The 21,828-nt window shown below is 45.1% G+C and overlaps 27 non-coding genes across 27 annotated transcripts; all 27 read right to left on the bottom strand.

Moving 5' to 3' along the window:
• Positions 1-298: 298 nt before the first annotated feature.
• On the bottom strand, positions 299-372 carry trnat-agu (transfer RNA threonine (anticodon AGU)). Its single transcript has one exon. It is a non-coding gene; the product is annotated as a tRNA-Thr (tRNA).
• A 1,455-nt stretch (positions 373-1,827) lies between these two features.
• trnat-ugu (transfer RNA threonine (anticodon UGU)) lies at positions 1,828-1,901 on the bottom strand. Its single transcript has one exon. It is a non-coding gene; the product is annotated as a tRNA-Thr (tRNA).
• A 227-nt stretch (positions 1,902-2,128) lies between these two features.
• Positions 2,129-2,202, bottom strand: trnat-cgu (transfer RNA threonine (anticodon CGU)). Its single transcript has one exon. It is a non-coding gene; the product is annotated as a tRNA-Thr (tRNA).
• A 101-nt stretch (positions 2,203-2,303) lies between these two features.
• Positions 2,304-2,393, bottom strand: trnar-ucu (transfer RNA arginine (anticodon UCU)). The gene is given in 2 exon segments: positions 2,304-2,339; positions 2,357-2,393. It is a non-coding gene; the product is annotated as a tRNA-Arg (tRNA).
• Positions 2,394-3,656: 1,263 nt separating this feature from the next.
• Positions 3,657-3,730, bottom strand: trnat-ugu (transfer RNA threonine (anticodon UGU)). The gene has a single exon. It is a non-coding gene; the product is annotated as a tRNA-Thr (tRNA).
• A 227-nt stretch (positions 3,731-3,957) lies between these two features.
• trnat-agu (transfer RNA threonine (anticodon AGU)) lies at positions 3,958-4,031 on the bottom strand. Its single transcript has one exon. It is a non-coding gene; the product is annotated as a tRNA-Thr (tRNA).
• Positions 4,032-4,131: 100 nt separating this feature from the next.
• trnar-ucu (transfer RNA arginine (anticodon UCU)) lies at positions 4,132-4,221 on the bottom strand. Its single transcript is given in 2 exon segments — positions 4,132-4,167; positions 4,185-4,221. It is a non-coding gene; the product is annotated as a tRNA-Arg (tRNA).
• Positions 4,222-5,485: 1,264 nt separating this feature from the next.
• On the bottom strand, positions 5,486-5,559 carry trnat-ugu (transfer RNA threonine (anticodon UGU)). Its single transcript has one exon. It is a non-coding gene; the product is annotated as a tRNA-Thr (tRNA).
• Positions 5,560-5,961: 402 nt separating this feature from the next.
• On the bottom strand, positions 5,962-6,051 carry trnar-ucu (transfer RNA arginine (anticodon UCU)). Its single transcript is given in 2 exon segments — positions 5,962-5,997; positions 6,015-6,051. It is a non-coding gene; the product is annotated as a tRNA-Arg (tRNA).
• Positions 6,052-7,314: 1,263 nt separating this feature from the next.
• trnat-ugu (transfer RNA threonine (anticodon UGU)) lies at positions 7,315-7,388 on the bottom strand. The gene has a single exon. It is a non-coding gene; the product is annotated as a tRNA-Thr (tRNA).
• Positions 7,389-7,615: 227 nt separating this feature from the next.
• Positions 7,616-7,689, bottom strand: trnat-agu (transfer RNA threonine (anticodon AGU)). The gene has a single exon. It is a non-coding gene; the product is annotated as a tRNA-Thr (tRNA).
• A 101-nt stretch (positions 7,690-7,790) lies between these two features.
• trnar-ucu (transfer RNA arginine (anticodon UCU)) lies at positions 7,791-7,880 on the bottom strand. Its single transcript is given in 2 exon segments — positions 7,791-7,826; positions 7,844-7,880. It is a non-coding gene; the product is annotated as a tRNA-Arg (tRNA).
• Positions 7,881-9,445: 1,565 nt separating this feature from the next.
• trnat-agu (transfer RNA threonine (anticodon AGU)) lies at positions 9,446-9,519 on the bottom strand. The gene has a single exon. It is a non-coding gene; the product is annotated as a tRNA-Thr (tRNA).
• Positions 9,520-9,620: 101 nt separating this feature from the next.
• Positions 9,621-9,710, bottom strand: trnar-ucu (transfer RNA arginine (anticodon UCU)). The gene is given in 2 exon segments: positions 9,621-9,656; positions 9,674-9,710. It is a non-coding gene; the product is annotated as a tRNA-Arg (tRNA).
• Positions 9,711-10,973: 1,263 nt separating this feature from the next.
• Positions 10,974-11,047, bottom strand: trnat-ugu (transfer RNA threonine (anticodon UGU)). The gene has a single exon. It is a non-coding gene; the product is annotated as a tRNA-Thr (tRNA).
• A 227-nt stretch (positions 11,048-11,274) lies between these two features.
• On the bottom strand, positions 11,275-11,348 carry trnat-agu (transfer RNA threonine (anticodon AGU)). Its single transcript has one exon. It is a non-coding gene; the product is annotated as a tRNA-Thr (tRNA).
• A 101-nt stretch (positions 11,349-11,449) lies between these two features.
• Positions 11,450-11,539, bottom strand: trnar-ucu (transfer RNA arginine (anticodon UCU)). The gene is given in 2 exon segments: positions 11,450-11,485; positions 11,503-11,539. It is a non-coding gene; the product is annotated as a tRNA-Arg (tRNA).
• Positions 11,540-13,104: 1,565 nt separating this feature from the next.
• On the bottom strand, positions 13,105-13,178 carry trnat-agu (transfer RNA threonine (anticodon AGU)). Its single transcript has one exon. It is a non-coding gene; the product is annotated as a tRNA-Thr (tRNA).
• A 1,755-nt stretch (positions 13,179-14,933) lies between these two features.
• Positions 14,934-15,007, bottom strand: trnat-agu (transfer RNA threonine (anticodon AGU)). The gene has a single exon. It is a non-coding gene; the product is annotated as a tRNA-Thr (tRNA).
• A 101-nt stretch (positions 15,008-15,108) lies between these two features.
• Positions 15,109-15,198, bottom strand: trnar-ucu (transfer RNA arginine (anticodon UCU)). Its single transcript is given in 2 exon segments — positions 15,109-15,144; positions 15,162-15,198. It is a non-coding gene; the product is annotated as a tRNA-Arg (tRNA).
• Positions 15,199-16,462: 1,264 nt separating this feature from the next.
• On the bottom strand, positions 16,463-16,536 carry trnat-ugu (transfer RNA threonine (anticodon UGU)). The gene has a single exon. It is a non-coding gene; the product is annotated as a tRNA-Thr (tRNA).
• Positions 16,537-16,938: 402 nt separating this feature from the next.
• Positions 16,939-17,028, bottom strand: trnar-ucu (transfer RNA arginine (anticodon UCU)). Its single transcript is given in 2 exon segments — positions 16,939-16,974; positions 16,992-17,028. It is a non-coding gene; the product is annotated as a tRNA-Arg (tRNA).
• A 1,264-nt stretch (positions 17,029-18,292) lies between these two features.
• trnat-ugu (transfer RNA threonine (anticodon UGU)) lies at positions 18,293-18,366 on the bottom strand. Its single transcript has one exon. It is a non-coding gene; the product is annotated as a tRNA-Thr (tRNA).
• A 227-nt stretch (positions 18,367-18,593) lies between these two features.
• trnat-agu (transfer RNA threonine (anticodon AGU)) lies at positions 18,594-18,667 on the bottom strand. Its single transcript has one exon. It is a non-coding gene; the product is annotated as a tRNA-Thr (tRNA).
• Positions 18,668-18,768: 101 nt separating this feature from the next.
• On the bottom strand, positions 18,769-18,858 carry trnar-ucu (transfer RNA arginine (anticodon UCU)). The gene is given in 2 exon segments: positions 18,769-18,804; positions 18,822-18,858. It is a non-coding gene; the product is annotated as a tRNA-Arg (tRNA).
• Positions 18,859-20,423: 1,565 nt separating this feature from the next.
• On the bottom strand, positions 20,424-20,497 carry trnat-agu (transfer RNA threonine (anticodon AGU)). Its single transcript has one exon. It is a non-coding gene; the product is annotated as a tRNA-Thr (tRNA).
• A 101-nt stretch (positions 20,498-20,598) lies between these two features.
• trnar-ucu (transfer RNA arginine (anticodon UCU)) lies at positions 20,599-20,688 on the bottom strand. The gene is given in 2 exon segments: positions 20,599-20,634; positions 20,652-20,688. It is a non-coding gene; the product is annotated as a tRNA-Arg (tRNA).
• Positions 20,689-21,828: the final 1,140 nt, after the last annotated feature.

Here is a 21,828-nt window from a genome sequence, read left to right as displayed (position 1 = left end):
CACCACTGGGATTCGAACCCAGGATCTCCTGTTTACAAGACAGGCGCTTTGACCGGCTAAGCCATAGCGTCCCACAACGAAGTGCTTCTGGAGTTAAGTGCTATCAGTGAAGGCTTTATGCTCCAGGGCATCCATGAATTGGATTGGTCCGTTAGAGTGAAAACTAGAAAGTTTTGCCCAAAGTACGGGCCTTTGGCTGAAAATGGACCACTGCCGTGACAACTCTGAATTTTCAGGATGTACCATATCTCAACTGAGAAACAGCCAAACAAACAGACCCTAGTTGACCACGTGATAAAGGCTCCGCTGGGATTCGAACCCAGGATCTCCTGTTTACTAGACAGGAGCTTTAACCAACTAAGCCACGGCGCCACTCTCCAGCTGCAGATTGTGGAAGGGTGAGTCACAGTATGAACAGGCACAACAATGTGAGATGAAAAGCTTTCAGCAGGGTCTTGGTAGCTAAAAGCCTTCGACTCTGGTGGGACTCGAACCCACAAGCTTTGAATCACGTCAACTCACAATCTAGAAGTCCAATGCGCTATCCATTGCGCCACAGAGCCTACAACAAACCCTTTGATGTGTTGCTCACAATTCTGGGGAAAGACAGATTCCAGTTATTATTAGCTTTTGTATTTTTCAGCCCAAGAGTTACAATTACTATCTTGACCTTCTACTCTTTACAAATGCAAATTAGCACAATTCTCAAATGGAAAGCAGTTTTAGGATACGAATTCAGGATCTCCAGATGAAAGGACAGGAGCTTTCACCAGCTAATGCTGTGCAACCTAATGTCACATGTCTTCAGATCTTTTGAAAGCAGGAACAAGACTGTCATGTTTTCTTTTTGGACCTCCTGCCTTTTATGTAGAACGGAGAAAACGGCAACTAAAAGGATGGAATCGCTGGGACTTGAACAATCTGTTTACAAGACATGATCACTGAACAGCTATGCTAGGGCATCCTGAAACTCCTTGGCTATATTTTAATATAACCAAGAACAAGAGAGTCAAACGTCCTTGTGGACCTCCTTTCTCTAAAGTAGACCGAAGAACAGTCGTTGATAGGAAGGCACGGCTTGGAATTCAACAGTCTGTTGACAAGTCCGGCCCTTTGACCAGCTGATACTGTGCACCCTAACGACACATGGCTTCAGGTCTACTGAAAACGGGAACACGTCAATCGTATTTTCTGCCCGGACCTCCTGCCTTTTCCAGTAGATCGGAGAGCAGAGCCTCTGAATGGAAGGAAACGCTGGGATTCGAACAATTCGCTTACAAGACGTGGTCCTTGGACAGCTATGCCAGGGCATCCTAAAATTGCACGGCTTTCTTTTGATTTAGACAGGTAACGGAAAGTTCAATCTTTTTGATGCCCTTCATGAAGGCCAAAGACCACAACCACTGATAGAAGGCACCACAGGGATTTCATCACGGAAGCTCCTACTTACAAGACAGGTGCTTGTGCCATGGACACCCTTGAGACTAAAGCCAGGCAAAAGACATGGCGCCCTAACAGGAAATGCTAAACAAATTAAGTCCTATCAGTGAAGGCTTTAGGGTAAAGGTTGTTCATAAATCAAATTGGTCCGTTTTCCAAAAATATCAGAAAGTTATGACAGCATTCATAACAACCATGAATTATAAGAAGGTTGTATTTCATCCGATAAACAGACACAAAGACAGCCCCTAGCTGCCGTCAGACTGAGGTCAACGCTGGGATTTGAAAATCTATGTTTTGAGGGAGGATAAGTCACAGTGTGAAGAGATACAAAAATGTGACAAGAAAGCCACTGAGTGGAGGCCGAAGACGGCAAACATCGTTGGAAGGCACCACTGGGATTCGAACCCAGGATCTTCTGTTTACAAGACAGGCGCTTTGACCGGCTAAGCCATGGCGCCCCACAACGAAGTGCTTCTGGAGTTAAGTGCTATCAGTGAAGGCTTTATGCTCCAGGGCATCCATGAATTGGATTGGTCCGTTAGAGTGAAAACTAGAAAGTTTTGCCCAAAGTACGGGCCTTTGGCTGAAAATGGACCACTGCCGTGACAACTCTGAATTTTCAGGATGTACCATATCTCAACTGAGAAACAGCCAAACAAACAGACCCTAGTTGACCACGTGATAAAGGCTCCGCTGGGATTCGAACCCAGGATCTCCTGTTTACGAGACAGGCGCTTTAACCAACTAAGCCACGGCGCCACTCTCCAGCTGCAGATTGTGGAAGGGTGAGTCACAGTATGAACAGGCACAACAATGTGAGATGAAAAGCTTTCAGCAGGGTCTTGGTAGCTAAAAGCCTTCGACTCTGGTGGGACTCGAACCCACAACCTTTGAATCACGTCAACTCACAATCTAGAAGTCCAATGCGCTATCCATTGCGCCACAGAGCCTACAACAAACCCTTTGATGTGTTGCTCACAATTCTGGGGAAAGACAGATTCCAGTTATTATTAGCTTTTGTATTTTTCAGCCCAAGAGTTACAATTACTATCTTGACCTTCTACTCTTTACATATGCAAATTAGCACAATTGTCAAATGGAAAGCAGTTTTAGGATACGAATTCAGGATCTCCTTATGAAAGGACAGGAGCTTTCACCAGCTAATGCTGTGCAACCTAATGTCACATGTCTTCAGATCTTTTGAAAGCAGGAACAAGACTGTCATGTTTTCTTTTTGGACCTCCTGCCTTTTATGTAGAACGGAGAAAACGGCAACTAAAAGGATGGAATCGCTGGGACTTGAACAATCTGTTTACAAGACATGATCACTGAACAGCTATGCTAGGGCATCCTGAAACTCCATGGCTATATTTTAATATAACCAAGAACAAGAGAGTCAAACGTCCTTGTGGACCTCCTTTCTCTAAAGTAGACCGAAGAACAGTCGTTGATAGGAAGGCACGGCTTGGAATTCAACAGTCTGTTGACAAGTCCGGCCCTTTGACCAGCTGATACTGTGCACCCTAACGACACATGGCTTCAGGTCTACTGAAAACGGGAACACGTCAATCGTATTTTCTGCCCGGACCTCCTGCCTTTTCCAGTAGATCGGAGAGCAGAGCCTCTGAATGGAAGGAAACGCTGGGATTCGAACAATTCGCTTACAAGACGTGGTCCTTGGACAGCTATGCCAGGGCATCCTAAAATTGCACTGCTTTCTTTTGATTAAGACAGGTAACGGAAAGTTCAATCTTTTTGATGCCCTTCATGAAGGCCAAAGACCACAACCACTGATAGAAGGCACCAAAGGGAATTCATCACGGAAGCTCCTACTTACAAGACAGGTGCTTGGGCCATGGACACCCTTGAGACTAAAGCCAGGCAAAAGACATGGCGCCCTAACAGGAAATGCTAAACAAATTAAGTCCTATCAGTGAAGGCTTTAGGGTAAAGGTTGTTCATAAATCAAATTGGTCCGTTTTCCAAAAATATCCGAAAGTTATGACAGCATTCATAACAACCATGAATTATAAGAAGGTTGTATTTCATCCGATAAACAGACACAAAGACAGCCCCTAGCTGCCGTCAGACTGAGGTCAACGCTGGGATTTGAAAATCTATGTTTTGAGGGAGGATAAGTCACGTGTGAAGAGATACAAAAATGTGACAAGAAAGCCACTGAGTGGAGGCTGAAGACGGCAAACATCGTTAGAAGTCACCACTGGGATTCGAACCCAGGATCTCCTGTTTACAAGACAGGCGCTTTGACCGGCTAAGCCATAGCGCCCCACAACGAAGTGCTTCTGGAGTTAAGTGCTATCAGTGAAGGCTTTATGCTCCAGGGCATCCATGAATCGGATTGGTCCGTTAGAGTGAAAACTAGAAAGTTTTGCCCAAAGTACGGGCCTTTGGCTGAAAATGGACCGCTGCCGTGAAAACTCTGAATTTTCAGGATGTACCATATCTCAACTGAGAAACAGCCAAACAAACAGACCCTAGTTGACCACGTGATAAAGGCTCCGCTGGGATTCGAACCCAGGATCTCCTGTTTACTAGACAGGCGCTTTTACCAACTAAGCCACGGCGCCACTCTCCAGCTGCAGATTGTGGAAGGGTGAGTCACAGATGAACAGGCACAACAATGTGAGATGAAACGCTTTCAGCAGGGTCTTGGTAGCTAAAAGCCTTCGACTCTGGTGGGACTCGAACCCACAACCTTTGAATCACGTCAAGTCACAATCTAGAAGTCCAATGCGCTATCCATTGCGCCACAGAGCCTACAACAAACCCTTTGATGTGTTGCTCACAATTCTGGGGAAAGACAGATTCCAGTTATTATTAGCTTTTGTATTTTTCAGCCCAAGAGTTACAATTACTATCTTGACCTTCTGCTCTTTACATATGCAAATTAGCACAATTGTCAAATGGAAAGCAGTTTTAGGATACGAATTCAGGATCTCCAGATGAAAGGACAGGAGCTTTCACCAGCTAATGCTGTGCAACCTAATGTCACATGTCTTCAGATCTTTTGAAAGCAGGAACAAGACTGTCATGTTTTCTTTTTGGACCTCCTGCCTTTTATGTAGAACGGAGAAAACGGCAACTAAAAGGATGGAATCGCTGGGACTTGAACAATCTGTTTACAAGACATGATCACTGAACAGCTATGCTAGGGCATCCTGAAACTCCATGGCTATATTTTAATATAAACAAGAACAAGAAAGTCAAACCTCCTTGTGGACCTCCTTTCTCTAAAGTAGACCGAAGGACAGTCGTTGATAGGAAGGCACGGCTTGGAATTCAACAGTCTGTTGACAAGTCCGGCCCTTTGACCAGCTGATACTGTGCACCCTAACGACACATGGCTTCAGGTCTACTGAAAACGGGAACACGTCAATCGTATTTTCTGCCCGGACTTCCCGCCTTTTCCAGTAGATCGGAGAGCAGAGCCTCTGAATGGAAGGAAACGCAGGGATTCGAACAATTCGCTTACAAGACGTGGTCCTTGGACAGCTATGCCAGGGCATCCTAAAATTGCACGGCTTTCTTTTGATTAAGACAGGTAACGGAAAGTTCAATCTTTTTGATGCCCTTCATGAAGGCCAAAGACCACAACCACTGATAGAAGGCACCACAGGGATTTCATCACGGAAGCTCCTACTTACAAGACAGGTGCTTGGGCCATGGACACCCTTGAGACTAAAGCCAGGCAAAAGACATGGCGCCCTAACAGGAAATGCTAAACAAATTAAGTCCTATCAGTGAAGGCTTTAGGGTAAAGGTTGTTCATAAATCAAATTGGTCCGTTTTCCAAAAATATCAGAAAGTTATGACAGCATTCATAACAACCATGAATTATAAGAAGGTTGTATTTCATCCGATAAACAGACACAAAGACAGCCCCTAGCTGCCGTCAGACTGAGGTCAACGCTGGGATTTGAAAATCTATGTTTTGAGGGAGGATAAGTCACAGTGTGAAGAGATACAAAAATGTGACAAGAAAGCCACTGAGTGGAGGCCAAAAACGGCAAACATCGTTAGAAGGCACCACTGGGATTCGAACCCAGGATCTCCTGTTTACAAGACAGGCGCTTTGACCGGCTAAGCCATGGCGCCCCACAACGAAGTGCTTCTGGAGTTAAGTGCTATCAGTGAAGGCTTTATGCTCCAGGGCATCCATGAATTGGATTGGTCCGTTAGAGTGAAAACTAGAAAGTTTTGCCCAAAGTACGGGCCTTTGGCTGAAAATGTACCGCTGCCGTGACAACTCTGAATTTTCAGGATGTACCATATCTCAACTGAGAAACAGCCAAACAAACAGACCCTAGTTGACCACGTGATTAAGGCTCCGCTGGGATTCGAACCCAGGATCTCCTGTTTACTAGACAGGCGCTTTAACCAACAAAGCCACGGCGCCACTCTCCAGCTGCAGATTGTGGAAGGGTGAGTCACAGTATGAACAGGCACAACAATGTGAGATGAAACGCTTTCAGCAGGGTCTTGGTAGCTAAAAGCCTTCGACTCTGGTGGGACTCGAACCCACAACCTTTGAATCACGTCAACTCACAATCTAGAAGTCCAATGCGCTATCCATTGCGCCACAGAGCCTACAACAAACCCTTTGATGTGTTGCTCACAATTCTGGGGAAAGACAGATTCCAGTTATTATTAGCTTTTGTATTTTTCAGCCCAAGAGTTACAATTACTATCTTGACCTTCTGCTCTTTACATATGCAAATTAGCACAATTGTCAAATGGAAAGCAGTTTTAGGATACGAATTCAGGATCTCCAGATGAAAGGACAGGAGCTTTCACCAGCTAATGCTGTGCAACCTAATGTCACATGTCTTCAGATCTTTTGAAAGCAGGAACAAGACTGTCATGTTTTCTTTTTGGACCTCCTGCCTTTTATGTAGAACGGAGACAACGGCAACTAAAAGGATAGAATCGCTGGGAGTTGAACAACCTGTTTACAAGACATGATCACTGAACAGCTATGCTAGGGCATCCTGAAACTCCAAGGCTATATTTAAATATAACCAAGAACAAGAAAGTCAAACCTCCTTGTGGACCTCCTTTCTCTAAAGTAGACCGAAGAACAGTCGTTGATAGGAAGGCACGGCTTGGAATTCAACAGTCTGTTGACAAGTCTGGCCCTTTGACCAGCTGATACTGTGCACCCTAACCACACATGGCTTCAGGTCTACTGAAAACGGGAACACGTCAATCGTATTTTCTGCCCGGACCTCCTGCCTTTTCCAGTAGATCGGAGAGCAGAGCCTCTGAATGGAAGGAAACGCTGGGATTCGAACAATTCGCTTACAAGACGTGGTCCTTGGACAGCTATGCCAGGGCATCCTAAAATTGCACGGCTTTCTTTTGATTTAGACAGGTAACAGAAAGTTCAATCTTTTTGATGCCCTTCATGAAGGCCAAAGACCACAACCACTGATAGAAGGCACCACAGGGATTTCATCACGGAAGCTCCTACTTACAAGACAGGTGCTTGGGCCATGGACACCCTTGAGACTAAAGCCAGGCAAAAGACATGGCGCCCTAACAGGAAATGCTAAACAAATTAAGTCCTATCAGTGAAGGCTTTAGAGTAAAGGTTGTTCATAAATCAAATTGGTCCGTTTTCCAAAAATATCCGAAAGTTATGACAGCATTCATAACAACCATGAATTATAAGAAGGTTGTATTTCATCCGATAAACAGACACAAAGACAGCCCCTAGCTGCCGTCAGACTGAGGTCAACGCTGGGATTTGAAAATCTATGTTTTGAGGGAGGATAAGTCACGTGTGAAGAGATACAAAAATGTGACAAGAAAGCCACTGAGTGGAGGCTGAAGACGGCAAACATCGTTAGAAGTCACCACTGGGATTCGAACCCAGGATCTCCTGTTTACAAGACAGGCGCTTTGACCGGCTAAGCCATAGCGCCCCACAACGAAGTGCTTCTGGAGTTAAGTGCTATCAGTGAAGGCTTTATGCTCCAGGGCATCCATGAATTTGATTGGTCCGTTAGAGTGAAAACTAGAAAGTTTTGCCCAAAGTACGGGCCTTTGGCTGAAAATGGACCGCTGCCGTGACAACTCTGAATTTTCAGGATGTACCATATCTCAACTGAGAAACAGCCAAACAAACAGACCCTAGTTGACCACGTGATTAAGGCTCCGCTGGGATTCGAACCCAGGATCTCCTGTTTACTAGACAGGCGCTTTAACCATCTAAGCCACGGCGCCACTCTCCAGCTGCAGATTGTGGAAGGGTGAGTCACAGTATGAACAGGCAAAACAATGTGAGATGAAAAGCTTTCAGCAGGGTCTTGGTAGCTAAAAGCCTTCGACTCTGGTGGGACTCGAACCCACGACCTTTGAATCACGTCAACTCACAACCTAGAAGTCCAATGCGCTATCCATTGCGCCACAGAGCCTACAACAAGCCCTTTGATGTGTTGCTCACAATTCTGGGGAAAGACAGATTCCAGTTATTATTAGCTTTTGTATTTTTCAGCCCAAGAGTTACAATTACTATCTTGACCTTCTGCTCTTTACATATGCAAATTAGCACAATTGTCAAATGGAAAGCAGTTTTAGGATACGAATTCAGGATCTCCAGATGAAAGGACAGGAGCTTTCACCAGCTAATGCTGTGCAACCTAATGTCACATGTCTTCAGATCTTTTGAAAGCAGGAACAAGACTGTCATGTTTTCTTTTTGGACCTCCTGCCTTTTATGTAGAACGGAGAAAACGGCAACTAAAAGGATGGAATCGCTGGGACTTGAACAATCTGTTTACAAGACATGATCACTGAACAGCTATGCTAGGGCATCCTGAAACTCCATGGCTATATTTTAATATAACCAAGAACAAGAAAGTCAAACCTCCTTGTGGACCTCCTTTCTCTAAAGTAGACCGAAGGACAGTCGTTGATAGGAAGGCACGGCTTGGAATTCAACAGTCTGTTGACAAGTCCGGCCCTTTGACCAGCTGATACTGTGCACCCTAACGACACATGGCTTCAGGTCTACTGAAAACGGGAACACGTCAATCGTATTTTCTGCCCGGACCTCCTGCCTTTTCCAGTAGATCGGAGAGCAGAGCCTCTGAATGGAAGGAAACGCTGGGATTCGAACAATTCGCTTACAAGACGTGGTCCTTGGACAGCTATGCCAGGGCATCCTAAAATTGCACGGCTTTCTTTTGATTTAGACAGGTAACGGAAAGTTCAATCTTTTTGATGCCCTTCATGAAGGCCAAAGACCACAACCACTGATAGAAGGCACCACAGGGATTTCATCACGGAAGCTCCTACTTACAAGACAGGTGCTTGGGCCATGGACACCCTTGAGACTAAAGCCAGGCAAAAGACATGGCGCCCTAACAGGAAATGCTAAACAAATTAAGTCCTATCAGTGAAGGCTTTAGGGTAAAGGTTGTTCATAAATCAAATTGGTCCGTTTTCCAAAAATATCCGAAAGTTATGACAGCATTCATAACAACCATGAATTATAAGAAGGTTGTATTTCATCCGATAAACAGACACAAAGACAGCCCCTAGCTGCCGTCAGACTGAGGTCAACGCTGGGATTTGAAAATCTATGTTTTGAGGGAGGATAAGTCACAGTGTGAAGAGATACAAAAATGTGACAAGAAAGCCACTGAGTGGAGGCCGAAGACGGCAAACATCGTTAGAAGGCACCACTGGGATTCGAACCCAGGATCTCCTGTTTACAAGACAGGCGCATTGACCGGCTAAGCCATGGCGCCCCACAATGAAGTGCTTCTGGAGTTAAGTGCTATCAGTGAAGGCTTTATGCTCCAGGGCATCCATGAATTGGATTGGTCCGTTAGAGTGAAAACTAGAAAGTTTTGCCCAAAGTACGGGCCTTTGGCTGAAAATGGACCGCTGCCGTGACAACTCTGAATTTTCAGGATGTACCATATCTCAACTGAGAAACAGCCAAAGAAACAGACCCTAGTTGACCACGAGATTAAGGCTCCGCTGGGATTCGAACCCAGGATCTCCTGTTTACTAGACAGGCGCTTTAACCAACTAAGCCACGGCGCCACTCTCCAACTGCAGATTGTGGAAGGGTGAGTCACAGTATGAACAGGCACAACAATGTGAGATGAAAAGCTTTCAGCAGGGTCTTGGTAGCTAAAAGCCTTCGACTCTGGTGGGACTCGAACCCACAAACTTTGAATCACTTCAACTCACAATCTAGAAGTCCAATGCGCTATCCATTGCGCCACAGAGCCTACAACAAACCCTTTGATGTGTTGCTCACAATTCTGGGGAAAGACAGATTCCAGTTATTATTAGCTTTTGTATTTTTCAGCCCAAGAGTTACAATTACTATCTTGACCTTCTGCTCTTTACATATGCAAATTAGCACAACTGTCAAATGGAAAGCAGTTTTAGGATACGAATTCAGGATCTCCAGATGAAAGGACAGGAGCTTTCACCAGCTAATGCTGTGCAACCTAATGTCACATGTCTTCAGATCTTTTGAAAGCAGGAACAAGACTGTCATGTTTTCTTTTTGGACCTCCTGCCTTTTATGTAGAACGGAGAAAACGGCAACTAAAAGGATGGAATCGCTGGGACTTGAACAATCTGTTTACAAGACATGATCACTGAACAGCTATGCTAGGGCATCCTGAAACTCCATGGCTATATTTTAATATAACCAAGAACAAGAAAGTCAAACCTCCTTGTGGACCTCCTTTCTCTAAAGTAGACCGAAGGACAGTCGTTGATAGGAAGGCACAGCTTGGAATTCAACAGTCTGTTGACAAGTCCGGCCCTTTGACCAGCTGATACTGTGCACCCTAACCACACATGGCTTCAGGTCTACTGAAAACGGGAACACGTCAATCGTATTTTCTGCCCGGACCTCCTGCCTTTTCCAGTAGATCGGAGAGCAGAGCCTCTGAATGGAAGGAAACGCTGGGATTCGAACAATTCGCTTACAAGACGTGGTCCTTGGACAGCTATGCCAGGGCATCCTAAAATTGCACGGCTTTCTTTTGATTAAGACAGGTAACGGAAAGTTCAATCTTTTTGATGCCCTTCATGAAGGCCAAAGACCACAACCACTGATAGAAGGCACCACAGGGATTTCATCACGGAAGCTCCTACTTACAAGACAGGTGCTTGGGCCATGGACACCCTTGAGACTAAAGCCAGGCAAAAGACATGGCGCCCTAACAGGAAATGCTAAACAAATTAAGTCCTATCAGTGAAGGCTTTAGGGTAAAGGTTGTTCATAAATCAAATTGGTCCGTTTTCCAAAAATATCCGAAAGTTATGACAGCATTCATAACAACCATGAATTATAAGAAGGTTGTATTTCATCCGATAAACAGACACAAAGACAGCCCCTAGCTGCCGTCAGACTGAGGTCAACGCTGGGATTTGAAAATCTATGTTTTGAGGGAGGATGAAAACAGTGTGAAGAGATACAAAAATGTGACAAGAAAGCCACTGAGTGGAGGCCGAAGACGGCAAACATCGTTAGAAGGCACCACTGGGATTCGAACCCAGGATCTCCTGTTTACAAGACAGGCGCTTTGACCGGCTAAGCCATGGCGCCCCACAATGAAGTGCTTCTGGAGTTAAGTGCTATCAGTGAAGGCTTTATGCTCCAGGGCATCGATGAATTGGATTGGTCCGTTAGAGTGAAAACTAGAAAGTTTTGCCCAAAGTACGGGCCTTTGGCTGAAAATGGACCGCTGCCGTGACAACTCTGAATTTTCAGGATGTACCATATCTCAACTGAGAAACAGCCAAACAAACAGACCCTAGTTGACCACGTGATAAAGGCTCCACTGGGATTCGAACCCAGGATCTCCTGTTTACTAGACAGGCGCTTTAACCAACTAAGCCACGGCGCCACTCTCCAGCTGCAGATTGTGGAAGGGTGAGTCACAGTATGAACAGGCACAACAATGTGAGATGAAAAGCTTTCAGCAGGGTCTTGGTAGCTAAATGCCTTCGACTCTGGTGGGACTCGAACCCACAACCTTTGAATCACGTCAACTCACAATCTAGAAGTCCAATGCGCTATCCATTGCGCCACAGAGCCTACAACAAACCCTTTGATGTGTTGCTCACAATTCTGGGGAAAGACAGATTCCAGTTATTATTAGCTTTTGTATTTTTCAGCCCAAGAGTTACAATTACTATTTTGACCTTCTGCTCTTTACATATGCAAATTAGCACAATTGTCAAATGGAAAGCAGTTTTAGGATACGAATTCAGGATCTCCAGATAAAAGGACAGGAGCTTTCACCAGCTAATGCTGTGCAACCTAATGTCACATGTCTTCAGATCTTTTGAAAGCAGGAACAAGACTGTCATGTTTTCTTTTTGGACCTCCTGCCTTTTATGTAGAACGGAGAAAACGGCAACTAAAAGGATGGAATCGCTGGGACTTGAACAATCTGTTTACAAGACATGATCACTGAACAGCTATGCTAGGGCATCCTGAAACTCCATGGCTATATTTTAATATAACCAAGAACAAGAAAGTCAAACCTCCTTGTGGACCTCCTTTCTCTAAAGTAGACCGAAGGACAGTCGTTGATAGGAAGGCACGGCTTGGAATTCAACAGTCTGTTGACAAGTCCGGCCCTTTGACCAGCTGATACTGTGCACCCTAACGACACATGGCTTCAGGTCTACTGAAAACGGGAACACGTCAATCGTATTTTCTGCCCGGACCTCCTGCCTTTTCCAGTAGATCGGAGAGCAGAGCCTCTGAATGGAAGGAAACGCTGGGATTCGAACAATTCGCTTACAAGACGTGGTCCTTGGACAGCTATGCCAGGGCATCCTAAAATTACACGGCTTTCTTTTGATTAAGACGGGTAACGGAAAGTTCAATCTTTTTGATGCCCTTCATGAAGGCCAAAGACCACAACCACTGATAGAAGGCACCACAGGGATTTCATCACGGAAGCTCCTACTTACAAGACAGGTGCTTGGGCCATGGACACCCTTGAGACTAAAGCCAGGCAAAAGACATGGCGCCCTAACAGGAAATGCTAAACAAATTAAGTCCCATCACTGAAGGCTTTAGGGTAAAGGTTGTTCATAAATTAAATTGGTCCGTTTTCCAAAAATATCAGAAAGTTATGACAGCATTCATAACAACCATGAATTATAAGAAGGTTGTATTTCATCCGATAAACAGACACAAAGACAGCCCCTAGCTGCCGTCAGACTGAGGTCAACGCTGGGATTTGAAAATCTATGTTTTGAGGGAGGATGAGTCACAGTGTGAAGAGATACAAAAATGTGACAAGAAAGCCACTGAGTGGAGGCCGAAGACGGCAAACATCGTTAGAAGGCACCACTGGGATTCGAACCCAGGATCTTCTGTTTACAAGACAGGGGCTTTGACCGGCTAAGCCATGGCGCCCCACAACGAAGTGCTTCTGGAGTTAAGTGCTATCAGTGAAGGCTTTATGCTCCAGGGCATACATGAATTGGATTGGTCCGTTAGAGTGAAAACTAGAAGGTTTTGCCCAAAGTACGGGCCTTTGGCTGAAAATGGACCGCTGCCGTGACAACTCTGAATTTTCAGGATGTACCATATCTCAACTGAGAAACAGCCAAACAAACAGACCCTAGTTGACCACGTGATAAAGGCTCCGCTGGGATTCGAACCCAGGATCTCCTGTTTACTAGACAGGCGCTTTAACCAACTAAGCCACGGCGCCACTCTCCAGCTGCAGATTGTGGAAGGGTGAGTCACAGTATGAACAGGCACAACAATGTGAGATGAAAAGCTTTCAGCAGGGTCTTGGTAGCTAAAAGCCTTCTACTCTGGTGGGACTCGAACCCACAACCTTTGAATCACGTCAACTCACAATCTAGAAGTCCAATGCGCTATCCATTGCGCCACAGAGCCTACAACAAACCCTTTGATGTGTTGCTCACAATTCTGGGGAAAGACAGATTCCAGTTATTATTAGCTTTTGTATTTTTCAGCCCAAGAGTTACAATTACTATCTTGACCTTCTGCTCTTTACATATGCAAATTAGCACAATTGTCAAATGGAAAGCAGTTTTAGGATACGAATTCAGGATCTCCAGATGAAAGGACAGGAGCTTTCACCAGCTAATGCTGTGCAACCTAATGTCACATGTCTTCAGATCTTTTGAAAGCAGGAACAAGACTGTCATGTTTTCTTTTTGGACCTCCTGCCTTTTATGTAGAACGGAGACAACGGCAACTAAAAGGATAGAATCGCTGGGAGTTGAACAACCTGTTTACAAGACATGATCACTGAACAGCTATGCTAGGGCATCCTGAAACTCCAAGGCTATATTTAAATATAACCAAGAACAAGAAAGTCAAACCTCCTTGTGGACCTCCTTTCTCTAAAGTAGACCGAAGAACAGTCGTTGATAGGAAGGCACGGCTTGGAATTCAACAGTCTGTTGACAAGTCTGGCCCTTTGACCAGCTGATACTGTGCACCCTAACCACACATGGCTTCAGGTCTACTGAAAACGGGAACACGTCAATCGTATTTTCTGCCCGGACCTCCTGCCTTTTCCAGTAGATCGGAGAGCAGAGCCTCTGAATGGAAGGAAACGCTGGGATTCGAACAATTCGCTTACAAGACGTGGTCCTTGGACAGCTATGCCAGGGCATCCTAAAATTGCACGGCTTTCTTTTGATTTAGACAGGTAACAGAAAGTTCAATCTTTTTGATGCCCTTCATGAAGGCCAAAGACCACAACCACTGATAGAAGGCACCACAGGGATTTCATCACGGAAGCTCCTACTTACAAGACAGGTGCTTGGGCCATGGACACCCTTGAGACTAAAGCCAGGCAAAAGACATGGCGCCCTAACAGGAAATGCTAAACAAATTAAGTCCTATCAGTGAAGGCTTTAGGGTAAAGGTTGTTCATAAATCAAATTGGTCCGTTTTCCAAAAATATCCGAAAGTTATGACAGCATTCATAACAACCATGAATTATAAGAAGGTTGTATTTCATCCGATAAACAGACACAAAGACAGCCCCTAGCTGCCGTCAGACTGAGGTCAACGCTGGGATTTGAAAATCTATGTTTTGAGGGAGGATAAGTCACGTGTGAAGAGATACAAAAATGTGACAAGAAAGCCACTGAGTGGAGGCTGAAGACGGCAAACATCGTTAGAAGTCACCACTGGGATTCGAACCCAGGATCTCCTGTTTACAAGACAGGCGCTTTGAACGGCTAAGCCATAGCGCCCCACAACGAAGTGCTTCTGGAGTTAAGTGCTATCAGTGAAGGCTTTATGCTCCAGGGCATCCATGAATTTGATTGGTCCGTTAGAGTGAAAACTAGAAAGTTTTGCCCAAAGTACGGGCCTTTGGCTGAAAATGGACCGCTGCCGTGACAACTCTGAATTTTCAGGATGTACCATATCTCAACTGAGAAACAGCCAAACAAACAGACCCTAGTTGACCACGTGATTAAGGCTCCGCTGGGATTCGAACCCAGGATCTCCTGTTTACTAGACAGGCGCTTTAACCATCTAAGCCACGGCGCCACTCTCCAGCTGCAGATTGTGGAAGGGTGAGTCACAGTATGAACAGGCAAAACAATGTGAGATGAAAAGCTTTCAGCAGGGTCTTGGTAGCTAAAAGCCTTCGACTCTGGTGGGACTCGAACCCACGACCTTTGAATCACGTCAACTCACAACCTAGAAGTCCAATGCGCTATCCATTGCGCCACAGAGCCTACAACAAGCCCTTTGATGTGTTGCTCACAATTCTGGGGAAAGACAGATTCCAGTTATTATTAGCTTTTGTATTTTTCAGCCCAAGAGTTACAATTACTATCTTGACCTTCTGCTCTTTACATATGCAAATTAGCACAATTGTCAAATGGAAAGCAGTTTTAGGATACGAATTCAGGATCTCCAGATGAAAGGACAGGAGCTTTCACCAGCTAATGCTGTGCAACCTAATGTCACATGTCTTCAGATCTTTTGAAAGCAGGAACAAGACTGTCATGTTTTCTTTTTGGACCTCCTGCCTTTTATGTAGAACGGAGAAAACGGCAACTAAAAGGATGGAATCGCTGGGACTTGAACAATCTGTTTACAAGACATGATCACTGAACAGCTATGCTAGGGCATCCTGAAACTCCATGGCTATATTTTAATATAAACAAGAACAAGAAAGTCAAACCTCCTTGTGGACCTCCTTTCTCTAAAGTAGACCGAAGGACAGTCGTTGATAGGAAGGCACGGCTTGGAATTCAACAGTCTGTTGACAAGTCCGGCCCTTTGACCAGCTGATACTGTGCACCCTAACGACACATGGCTTCAGGTCTACTGAAAACGGGAACACGTCAATCGTATTTTCTGCCCGGACTTCCCGCCTTTTCCAGTAGATCGGAGAGCAGAGCCTCTGAATGGAAGGAAACGCAGGGATTCGAACAATTCGCTTACAAGACGTGGTCCTTGGACAGCTATGCCAGGGCATCCTAAAATTGCACGGCTTTCTTTTGATTAAGACAGGTAACGGAAAGTTCAATCTTTTTGATGCCCTTCATGAAGGCCAAAGACCACAACCACTGATAGAAGGCACCACAGGGATTTCATCACGGAAGCTCCTACTTACAAGACAGGTGCTTGGGCCATGGACACCCTTGAGACTAAAGCCAGGCAAAAGACATGGCGCCCTAACAGGAAATGCTAAACAAATTAAGTCCTATCAGTGAAGGCTTTAGGGTAAAGGTTGTTCATAAATCAAATTGGTCCGTTTTCCAAAAATATCAGAAAGTTATGACAGCATTCATAACAACCATGAATTATAAGAAGGTTGTATTTCATCCGATAAACAGACACAAAGACAGCCCCTAGCTGCCGTCAGACTGAAGTCAACGCTGGGATTTGAAAATCTATGTTTTGAGGGAGGATAAGTCACAGTGTGAAGAGATACAAAAATGTGACAAGAAAGCCACTGAGTGGAGGCCGAAAACGGCAAACATCGTTAGAAGGCACCACTGGGATTCGAACCCAGGATCTCCTGTTTACAAGACAGGCGCTTTGACCGGCTAAGCCATGGCGCCCCACAACGAAGTGCTTCTGGAGTTAAGTGCTATCAGTGAAGGCTTTATGCTCCAGGGCATCCATGAATTGGATTGGTCCGTTAGAGTGAAAACTAGAAAGTTTTGCCCAAAGTACGGGCCTTTGGCTGAAAATGTACCGCTGCCGTGACAACTCTGAATTTTCAGGATGTACCATATCTCAACTGAGAAACAGCCAAACAAACAGACCCTAGTTGACCACGTGATTAAGGCTCCGCTGGGATTCGAACCCAGGATCTCCTGTTTACTAGACAGGCGCTTTAACCAACAAAGCCACGGCGCCACTCTCCAGCTGCAGATTGTGGAAGGGTGAGTCACAGTATGAACAGGCACAACAATGTGAGATGAAACGCTTTCAGCAGGGTCTTGGTAGCTAAAAGCCTTCGACTCTGGTGGGACTCGAACCCACAACCTTTGAATCACGTCAACTCACAATCTAGAAGTCCAATGCGCTATCCATTGCGCCACAGAGCCTACAACAAACCCTTTGATGTGTTGCTCACAATTCTGGGGAAAGACAGATTCCAGTTATTATTAGCTTTTGTATTTTTCAGCCCAAGAGTTACAATTACTATCTTGACCTTCTGCTCTTTACATATGCAAATTAGCACAATTGTCAAATGTAAAGCAGTTTTAGGATACGAATTCAGGATCTCCAGATGAAAGGACAGGAGCTTTCACCAGCTAATGCTGTGCAACCTAATGTCACATGTCTTCAGATCTTTTGAAAGCAGGAACAAGACTGTCATGTTTTCTTTTTGGACCTCCTGCCTTTTATGTAGAACGGAGAAAACGGCAACTAAAAGGATGGAATCGCTGGGACTGAAACAATCTGTTTACAAGACATGATCACTGAACAGCTATGCTAGGGCATCCTGAAACTCCATGGCTATATTTTAATATAACCAAGAACAAGAAAGTCAAACCTCCTTGTGGACCTCCTTTCTCTAAAGTAGACCGAAGGACAGTCGTTGATAGGAAGGCACGGCTTGGAATTCAACAGTCTGTTGACAAGTCCGGCCCTTTGACCAGCTGATACTGTGCACCCTAACGACACATGGCTTCAGGTCTACTGAAAACGGGAACACGTCAATCGTATTTTCTGCCCGGACCTCCTGCCTTTTCCAGTAGATCGGAGAGCAGAGCCTCTGAATGGAAGGAAACGCTGGGATTCGAACAATTCGCTTACAAGACGTGGTCCTTGGACAGCTATGCCAGGGCATCCTAAAATTGCACGGCTTTCTTTTGATTAAGACAGGTAACGGAAAGTTCAATCTTTTTGATGCCCTTCATGAAGGCCAAAGACCACAACCACTGATAGAAGGCACCACAGGGATTTCATCACGGAAGCTCCTACTTACAAGACAGGTGCTTGGGCCATGGACACCCTTGAGACTAAAGCCAGGCAAAAGACATGGCGCCCTAACAGGAAATGCTAAACAAATTAAGTCCTATCAGTGAAGGCTTTAGGGTAAAGGTTGTTCATAAATCAAATTGGTCCGTTTTCCAAAAATATCAGAAAGTTATGACAGCATTCATAACAACCATGAATTATAAGAAGGTTGTATTTCATCCGATAAACAGACACAAAGACAGCCCCTAGCTGCCGTCAGACTGAGGTCAACGCTGGGATTTGAAAATCTATGTTTTGAGGGAGGATAAGTCACAGTGTGAAGAGATACAAAAATGTGACAAGAAAGCCACTGAGTGGAGGCCGAAGACGGCAAACATCGTTGGAAGGCACCACTGGGATTCAAACCCAGGATCTCCTGTTTACAAGACAGGCGCTTTGACCGGCTAAGCCATGGCGCCCCACAACGAAGTGCTTCTGGAGTTAAGTGCTATCAGTGAAGGCTTTATGCTCCAGGGCATCCATGAATTGGATTGGTCCGTTAGAGTGAAAACTAGAAAGTTTTGCCCAAAGTACGGGCCTTTGGCTGAAAATGGACCACTGCCGTGAAAACTCTGAATTTTCAGGATGTACCATATCTCAACTGAGAAACAGCCAAACAAACAGACCCTAGTTGACCACGTGATAAAGGCTCCACTGGGATTCGAACCCAGGATCTCCTGTTTACTAGACAGGCGCTTTAACCAACTAAGCCACGGCGCCACTCTCCAGCTGCAGATTGTGAAAGGGTGAGTCACAGTATGAACAGGCACAACAATGTGAGATGAAAAGCTTTCAGCAGGGTCTTGGTAGCTAAAAGCCTTCGACTCTGGTGGGACTTGAACCCACAACCTTTGAATCACGTCAACTCACAATCTAGAAGTCCAATGCGCTATCCATTGCGCCACAGAGCCTACAACAAACCCTTTGATGTGTTGCTCACAATTCTGGGGAAAGACAGATTCCAGTTATTATTAGCTTTTGTATTTTTCAGCCCAAGAGTTACAATTACTATCTTGACCTTCTACTCTTTACATATGCAAATTAGCACAATTGTCAAATGGAAAGCAGTTTTAGGATACGAATTCAGGATCTCCAGATGAAAGGACAGGAGCTTTCACCAGCTAATGCTGTGCAACCTAATGTCACATGTCTTCAGATCTTTTGAAAACAGGAACAAGACTGTCATGTTTTCTTTTTGGACCTCCTGCCTTTTATGTAGAACGGAGAAAACGGCAACTAAAAGGATGGAATCGCTGGGACTTGAACAATCTGTTTACAAGACATGATCACTGAACAGCTATGCTAGGGCATCCTGAAACTCCATGGCTATATTTTAATATAACCAAGAACAAGAGAGTCAAACGTCCTTGTGGACCTCCTTTCTCTAAAGTAGACCGAAGAACAGTCGTTGATAGGAAGGCACGGCTTGGAATTCAACAGTCTGTTGACAAGTCCGGCCCTTTGACCAGCTGATACTGTGCACCCTAACGACACATGGCTTCAGGTCTACTGAAAACGGGAACACGTCAATCGTATTTTCTGCCCGGACCTCCTGCCTTTTCCAGTAGATCGGAGAGCAGAGCCTCTGAATGGAAGGAAACGCTGGGATTCGAACAATTCGCTTACAAGACGTGGTCCTTGGACAGCTATGCCAGGGCATCCTAAAATTGCACGGCTTTCTTTTGATTTAGACAGGTAACGGAAAGTTCAATCTTTTTGATGCCCTTCATGAAGGCCAAAGACCACAACCACTGATAGAAGGCACCACAGGGATTTCATCACGGAAGCTCCTACTTACAAGACAGGTGCTTGGGCCATGGACACCCTTGAGACTAAAGCCAGGCAAAAGACATGGCGCCCTAACAGGAAATGCTAAACAAATTAAGTCCCATCACTGAAGGCTTTAGGGTAAAGGTTGTTCATAAATTAAATTGGTCCGTTTTCCAAAAATATCAGAAAGTTATGACAGCATTCATAACAACCATGAATTATAAGAAGGTTGTATTTCATCCGATAAACAGACACAAAGACAGCCCCTAGCTGCCGTCAGACTGAGGTCAACGCTGGGATTTGAAAATCTATGTTTTGAGGGAGGATGAGTCACAGTGTGAAGAGATACAAAAATGTGACAAGAAAGCCACTGAGTGGAGGCCGAAGACGGCAAACATCGTTAGAAGGCACCACTGGGATTCGAACCCAGGATCTTCTGTTTACAAGACAGGGGCTTTGACCGGCTAAGCCATGGCGCCCCACAACGAAGTGCTTCTGGAGTTAAGTGCTATCAGTGAAGGCTTTATGCTCCAGGGCATCCATGAATTGGATTGGTCCGTTAGAGTGAAAACTAGAAAGTTTTGCCCAAAGTACGGGCCTTTGGCTGAAAATGGACCGCTGCCGTGACAACTCTGAATTTTCAGGATGTACCATATCTCAACTGAGAAACAGCCAAACAAACAGACCCTAGTTGACCATGTGATTAAGGCTCCGCTGGGATTCGAACCCAGGATCTCCTGTTTACTAGACAGGCGCTTTAACCAACTAAGCCACGGCGCCACTCTCCAGCTGCAGATTGTGGAAGGGTGACTCACAGTATGAACAGGCACAACAATGTGAGATGAAAAGCTTTCAGCAGGGTCTTGGTAGCTAAATGCCTTCGACTCTGGTGGGACTCGAACCCACAACCTTTGAATCACGTCAACTCACAATCTAGAAGTCCAATGCGCTATCCATTGCGCCACAGAGCCTACAACAAACCCTTTGATGTGTTGCTCACAATTCTGGGGAAAGACAGATTCCAGTTATTATTAGCTTTTGTATTTTTCAGCCCAAGAGTTACAATTACTATTTTGACCTTCTGCTCTTTACATATGCAAATTAGCACAATTGTCAAATGGAAAGCAGTTTTAGGATACGAATTCAGGATCTCCAGATGAAAGGACAGGAGCTTTCACCAGCTAATGCTGTGCAACCTAATGTCACATGTCTTCAGATCTTTTGAAAGCAGGAACAAGACTGTCATGTTTTCTTTTTGGACCTCCTGCCTTTTATGTAGAACGGAGAAAACGGCAACTAAAAGGATGGAATCGCTGGGAGTTGAACAACCTGTTTACAAGACATGATCACTGAACAGCTATGCTAGGGCATCCTGAAACTCCAAGGCTATATTTAAATATAACCAAGAACAAGAAAGTCAAACCTCCTTGTGGACCTCCTTTCTCTAAAGTAGACCGAAGGACAGTCGTTGATAGGAAGGCACGGCTTGGAATTCAACAGTCTGTTGACAAGTCTGGCCCTTTGACCAGCTGATACTGTGCACCCTAACCACACATGGCTTCAGGTCTACTGAAAACGGGAACACGTCAATCGTATTTTCTGCCCGGACCTCCTGCCTTTTCCAGTAGATCGGAGAGCAGAGCCTCTGAATGGAAGGAAACGCTGGGATTCGAACAATTCGCTTACAAGACGTGGTCCTTGGACAGCTATGCCAGGGCATCCTAAAATTGCACGGCTTTCTTTTGATTTAGACAGGTAACGGAAAGTTCAATCTTTTTGATGCCCTTCATGAAGGCCAAAGACCACAACCACTGATAGAAGGCACCACAGGGATTTCATCACGGAAGCTCCTACTTACAAGACAGGTGCTTGGGCCATGGACACCCTTGAGACTAAAGCCAGGCAAAAGACATGGCGCCCTAACAGGAAATGCTAAACAAATTAAGTCCCATCACTGAAGGCTTTAGGGTAAAGGTTGTTCATAAATTAAATTGGTCCGTTTTCCAAAAATATCAGAAAGTTATGACAGCATTCATAACAACCATGAATTATAAGAAGGTTGTATTTCATCCGATAAACAGACACAAAGACAGCCCCTAGCTGCCGTCAGA

The sequence above is a fragment of the Misgurnus anguillicaudatus genome, chromosome 9 (assembly GCF_027580225.2).
Source record: "Misgurnus anguillicaudatus chromosome 9, ASM2758022v2, whole genome shotgun sequence".
Classification (NCBI taxonomy): domain Eukaryota; kingdom Metazoa; phylum Chordata; class Actinopteri; order Cypriniformes; family Cobitidae; genus Misgurnus; species Misgurnus anguillicaudatus.
The sequence above is the reverse complement of the archived record's forward strand: the minus strand, read 5'-3'. Positions and strand labels throughout refer to the sequence as shown.